Source organism: Mesoplodon densirostris, chromosome 4 (genome assembly GCF_025265405.1).
Source record: "Mesoplodon densirostris isolate mMesDen1 chromosome 4, mMesDen1 primary haplotype, whole genome shotgun sequence".
Classification (NCBI taxonomy): domain Eukaryota; kingdom Metazoa; phylum Chordata; class Mammalia; order Artiodactyla; family Ziphiidae; genus Mesoplodon; species Mesoplodon densirostris.
This window is the reverse complement of record NC_082664.1, coordinates 113,198,102-113,204,101: the sequence shown is the minus strand read 5'-3', so window position 1 is coordinate 113,204,101 and position 6,000 is coordinate 113,198,102. Positions and strand designations below refer to the sequence as shown.

The window sequence follows — 6,000 nt, the reverse complement described above, 5'->3', positions numbered from 1 at the left end:
TATGCGAACATGCCCTTTGGCCACTTTGTTTCCTTGTTTGGGAATGTGCAAAGCGAAAGTGTTTCTCCGAGAGGGCCTGATGCGGCCAGCCCTTGTGGCACGCAGGAGTTTTGGATAGCTAGTGGTTTATCTGGAGCAGTCCGTTGGCGGAGCAGAGATGCGTTCAGTGTTCTGATGCCAGGTGCGCTACCGTGGACAGCCACTGTGCCCTTTGAAGCTTGCAGGTCCCCTCGCGAAGCAGAGTTCTTCCATTGGAAATCAGTCTGTGGTCCTCGGGGAGAGTGCCTTTGACATCTGGGAGGTTCTCGGTAGTGTCACTCTGTCAGTGAAGAAGTGCCAGGATGCATGGGGTATGGTCACTGTCATCAAAGCAGTCATGTTTGCAGTCTGCCATCCCTGGTATACAGTGACCCCGTGTTTGAATGATGTCTGTGGCTTCCAGTAGGTTCGACTTACCCGGTGGGCAGGAGGAGGGCACGTACGAGAACACTGTCAAGAATTTGAGTGTTTCCTCCGGGTTCAGGGCCGCCAAACCTGGTGGCTGGATGCTGGCAACACGTGCCTGGGAAGCTAGCCTAGTTTCCGCAGTGGGGTTTGAACGTGGGTCTTGGTTACTGAAGCCCACCACTTCCTGTGGTGGGCATTCCCATGGGTCCTCGCAAAGTGATTTGGCATAGTTGGCAGTAATTGGCAGTTGGGCCGAATTATGTTAGCCCCTTGAGAGGTGCCGGGCTGCATCTTGCCTGTAGCCAGTCGCAGGTCGGCCCGCCCATAGGAGGTTTCCTTGGTCCTAAAAATGATGGGAGTGGCCCCAAGTGCACATTACATATTCTACTAGGTTGCAGGATTTCTGGGTCCATCTATATGTTACACACACTGTCGGAAAGCAGGTCTCGTCAGGTGTTTGTGCATTGGTCAGAAGGCTTGGTTGTGGAAGAGTGGAAGTCCGTGGCCTATTTCAAAACCCCCTGGGTTTCAAAGTTCACATTCAGTCTGTTGAAGCTTGAAGAGGTCTTTCTCCATTCAGTGTGGGGGTCCAAATCCAGGACGCTGCGTATAAACTCTGGCTTTTATGGTTCGAGGTCTCAGGAGAGGGCCACAGGGACACACAGAGAGCAAGGTGCGGATTCAGAGGCACACAAAGACGCCCACAAGCGCGTCCTCGTGTGCAGTAACAGCCACACAAGCGCACATGCGTGAAAACAAAAATATACCCTCTCACGTACCAGCCAAGGTACACACCTTACTTCCTGCAGTCGTGCTGTCAGACAAACATTGAGTTCTCTGTAAAGGTAGACGTCCTTGGGAGGCAGGGTTCGAGCTCAAGCCCAGGTAAAAATTCTCATGAATCATGATCTCTGAGTACACCGGTCCAATTCTGAAGCCTGCCTGATTTATGTCCAGTTCTCAGGTGCAGCTGCTGGACGAGGCTGGCCGTCGGCAAAGACAAGAAGACCTACGTGTTGGCTGATGACTGCAGGTGCTAAGGAAAAGTGGAAACATGACGCGGGGGCATGTTGCTACGCGTGGCTCTGGCTAACTCAGGAAGGTAGGCATTCACCCACCCTAAGATGTGCCATTGGATATGAGGTTTTCCTCAGACGGTCCCAGTGGCTGCAAGAGTGGATTGACTGTTGCTCTTTCTGAGTGGCCTGAGGGCTGTAGATTCCCCAGGGTTTTGGTGTACTCCGAGGTCATCTCTCCTCTTCAGACCCCCACGGCATGCACGGTTGTGTTCTGCAGCGTCCCAGCCTGTGCTTGGATCGATGATGACACCCTTGTATGCATTCCTTGGAAAATCTGAACAAAATGAGTGAGAACACTCTACCGTCTCCTCATCGAATCTGAGGTCCAGCACGTTTCGTCTCTCGGGGGTATGGGAGAGTGAGGAGTGAGGGCCAGCGTCCCTTTCTGACCTGCATGCAAACACACACCAGGGTTCCAGAATTCGAGGTGCTCCTATCTGGGGGTCCACTGTGTCTGCCCATAAGCTGGGTCATCTACGCATATTAGGTCCCTGCTAAAAGACCGTTGAGGGCATGCGAGGGGGAAGGCTCTCCTGCTGGTCTTCAGTGTCGGAGTGCGTGCTGGTGTAGGCCCAGTAAGCTTGCAGCTTGGAAAGGTGTGCTTTGGCCAGGATCACATTTGTGCATGCAGCTTCGGGGGCTATTTCTGGAAGCCAAAATGAGGATGCGTCCCTGGTTGGAGCCTGGAGCCTCAGGCCAGGCCTGTGTCCCTCCCCGTCATTTGTTTTGACGCGTTGAAGTCATTTAGTGCCCGGTGGGGATGGAGCAGTGGGTGGGTGTGGGCTGGGGTTGGTCTTCAACGGAAGGGAGCTGATGGATTAGGGCTAGGTATTGCCCATGTCGGCTACTCCACTGCAGATCCCGACAGAGTTTTGGCACTAAGTGGGTCATCGTGGAGTGGGGTTAGGACCGAGTGCTGCATTGAAGCCTGCGTGGTGGCTGCTGGCCTACAGAAGACGGCAAGGCATCGTGATGACAGTGTCCGGTGTGATGTCGTGGGATGGGCTGTCATGATTGGGTTGCAGGAGCTGGCCACGTCTTCCCAAGAATGCGTCCTGTTCGTGATGTGCTGGCATCAGCTGCCCACGAAGGGGATGGCTTTGGCAGTACATGAGGATGCGGTTACGTACTTAACCTGCGTAGAGTTGTGATCCGGTTGCCGGAGGAATGTCGCCCAAAGGGTGTCTTGCGGGACGACAAGAAGTTAGATATGTTGAAGCATCTGTGCCGCTCACCTTGGGGTTATTTGTGTTATGCGAACATGCCCTTTGGCCACTTTGTTTCCTTGTTTGGGAATGTGCAAAGCGAAAGTGTTTCTCCAAGAGGGCATGATGCGGCTAGCCCTTGTGGCACGCAGGAGTTTTGGATAGCTAGTGGTTTATCTGGAGCAGTCCGTTGGCGGAGCAGAGATGCATTCAGTGTTCCGATGCCACGTGCGCTGCCGTGGACAGCCACTGTGCCCTTTGAAGCTTGCAGGTCCCCTCGCGAAGCAGAGTTCTTCCATTGGAAATCGGTCTCTGGTCCTCGGGGAGAGTGCCTTTGATCTCTGTGAGGTTCTCGGTAGTGTCACTCTGTCAGTGAAGAAGTGCCAGGATGCATGGGGTATGGTCAGTGTCATCAAAGCAGTCGTGTTTGCAGTCTGCCATCCCTGGTATACAGTGACCCCGTGTTTGAATGATGTCTGTGGCTTCCAGTAGGTTCGACTTACCCGGTGGGCAGGAGGAGGGCACGTAGGACAACACTGTCAAGAATTTGAGTGTTTCCTCCGGGTTCAGGGCCGCCAAACCTGGTGGCTGGATGCTGGCAACACGTGCCTGGGAAGCTAGCCTAGTTTCCGCAGTGGGGTTTGAACGTGGGTCTTGATTACTGAAGCCCACCACTTCCTGTGGTGGGCATTCCCATGGGTCCTCACAAAGTGATTTGGCATAGTTGGCAACAATTGGCAGTTGGGCCGAATTTCGTTAGCCCCTTGAGAGGTGACGGGCTGCATCTTGCCTGTAGCCAGTCGCAGGTCGGCCCGCCCATAGGAGGTTTCCTTGGTCCTAAAAATGATGGGAGTGGCCCCAAGTGCACATTACATATTCTACTAGGTTGCAGGATTTCTGGGTCCATCTATATGTTACACCCACTGTCGGAAAGCAGGTCTCGTCAGGTGTTTGTGCATTGGTCAGAAGGCTTGGTTGTGGAAGAGTGGAAGTCCGTGGCCTATTTCAAAACCCCCTGGGTTTCAAAGTTCACATTCAGTCTGTTGAAGCTTGAAGAGGTCTTTCTCCATTCAGTGTGGGGTTCCAAATCCAGGACGCTGCGTATAAACTCTGGCTTTTATGGTTCGAGGTCTCAGGAGAGGGCCACAGGGACACACAGAGAGCAAGGTGCGGATTCAGAGGCACACAAAGACGCCCACAAGCGCGTCCTCGTGTGCAGTAACAGTCACACAAGCGCACATGCGTGAAAACAAAAATATACCCTCTCACGTACCAGCCAAGGTACACACCTTACTTCCTGCAGTCGTGCTGTCAGACAAACATTGAGTTATCTGTAAAGGTAGACGTCCTTGGGAGGCAGGGTTCGAGCTCAAGCCCAGGTAAAAATTCTCATGAATCATGATCTCTGAGTACACCGGTCCAATTCTGAAGCCTGCCTGATTTATGTCCACTTCTCAGGTGCAGCTGCTGGACGAGGCTGGCCGTCGGCAAAGACAAGAAGACCTACGCGTTGGCTGATGACTGCAGGTGCTAAGGAAAAGAGGAAAAATGATGCGGGGGCATGTTGCTACGCGTGGCTCTGGCTAACTCAGGAAGGTAGGCTTTCACCCACCCTAAGATGTGCCATTGGATATGAGGTTTTCCTCAGACGGTCCCAGTGGCTGCAAGAGTGGATTGACTGTTGCTCTTTCTGAGTGGCCTGAGGGCTGTGGATTCCCCAGGGTTTTGGAGTACTCCGAGGTCATCTCTCCTCTTCAGACCCCCACGGCATGCCCGGTTGTGTTCTGCAGCATCCCAGCCTGTGCTTGGATCGATGATGACACCCTTGTATGCATTCCTTGGAAAATCTGAACAAAATGAGTGAGAACACTCTACCGTCTCCTCATCGAATCTGAGGTCCAGCACTTTTCGTCTCTCGGGGGTAGGGGAGAGTGAGGAGTGAGTGCCAGCGTCCCCTTCTGACATGCATGCAAACACACACCAGGGTTCCAGAATTCGAGGTGCTCCTATCTGGGGGTCCACTGTGTCTGCCCATAAGCTGGGTCATCTACGCATATTAGGTCCCTGCTGAAAGACCATTGAGGGCATGCGAGGGGGAAGGCTCTCCTGCTGGTCTTCAGAGTCGGAGTGCATGCTGGTGCAGGCCCAGGAAGCTTGCAGCTTGGAAAGGTGTGCTTTGGCCAGGATCACATTTGTGCATGCAGCTGCGGGGGCTATTTCTGGAAGCCAAAATGAGGAAGCGTCCCTGGTTGGAGCCTGGAGCCTCAGGCCAGGCCTGTGTCCCTCCTAGTCATTTGTTTTGGCGCGTTGAATTTCTTTAGTGCCCGGTGGGGATGGAGCAGTGGTTGGGTGTGGGCTGGGGTTGGTCTTCAACGGAAGGGAGCTGATGGATTAGGGCTAGGTATTGCCCATGTCGGCTACTCCACTGCAGATCCCGACAGAGTTTTGGCACTAAGTGGGTCATCGTGGAGTGGGGTTAGGACCGAGTGCTGCATTGAAGCCTGCGTGGTGGCTGCTGGCCTGCAGAAGATGGCAAGGCATCATGAGGACATGTCCTGTGTGATGTCGTGGGATGGGCTGTCATGATTGGGTTGCAGGGGCTGGCCACGTCTTCCCAAGAATGCGTCCTGTTCGTGATGTGCTGGCATCAGCTGCCCACGAAGGGGATGGCTTTGGCAGTACATGAGGATGTGGTTACATACTTAACCTGCGTAGAGTTGTGATCCCGTTGCCGGAGGTATGTCGCCCAAAGGGTGTCTTGCGGGATGCCGAGAAGTTAGACATGTTGAAGCGTCTGTGCCGCTCACCTTGGGGGTATTTGGGTTATGCGAACATGCCCTTTGGCCACTTTGTTTCCTTGTTTGGGAATGTGCAAAGCGAAAGTGTTTCTCCGAGAGGGCATGATGCGGCCAGCCCTTGTGGCACGCAGGAGTTTTGGATAGCTAGTGGTTTATCTGGAGCAGTCCGTTGGCGGAGCAGAGATGTGTTCAGTGTTCTGATGCCAGGTGCGCTGCCGTGGACAGCCACTGTGCCCTTTGAAGCTTGCAGGTCCCCTCGCGAAGCAGAGTTCTTCCATTGGAAATCGGTCTGTGGTCCTCGGGGAGAGTGCCTTTGACATCTGGGAGGTTCTCGGTAGTGTCACTCTGTCAGTGAAGAAGTGCCAGGATGCATGGGGTATGGTCAGTGTCATCAAAGCAGTCATGTTTGCAGTCTGCCATCCCTGGTATACAGTGACCCCGTGTTTGAATGATGTCTGTGGCTTCCAGTAG

The 6,000-nt window shown here is 53.8% G+C and overlaps 2 non-coding genes across 2 annotated transcripts; both read left to right on the top strand.

Annotated features, from left to right (window-relative positions):
- The first annotated feature begins 1,760 nt into the window (after positions 1 to 1,760).
- Positions 1,761 to 1,853, top strand: LOC132489990 (small nucleolar RNA SNORD116). Its single transcript, XR_009532354.1, has one exon. It is a non-coding gene; the product is annotated as a small nucleolar RNA SNORD116 (small nucleolar RNA).
- Positions 1,854 to 4,538: 2,685 nt separating this feature from the next.
- Positions 4,539 to 4,631, top strand: LOC132489989 (small nucleolar RNA SNORD116). Its single transcript, XR_009532353.1, has one exon. It is a non-coding gene; the product is annotated as a small nucleolar RNA SNORD116 (small nucleolar RNA).
- Positions 4,632 to 6,000: the final 1,369 nt, after the last annotated feature.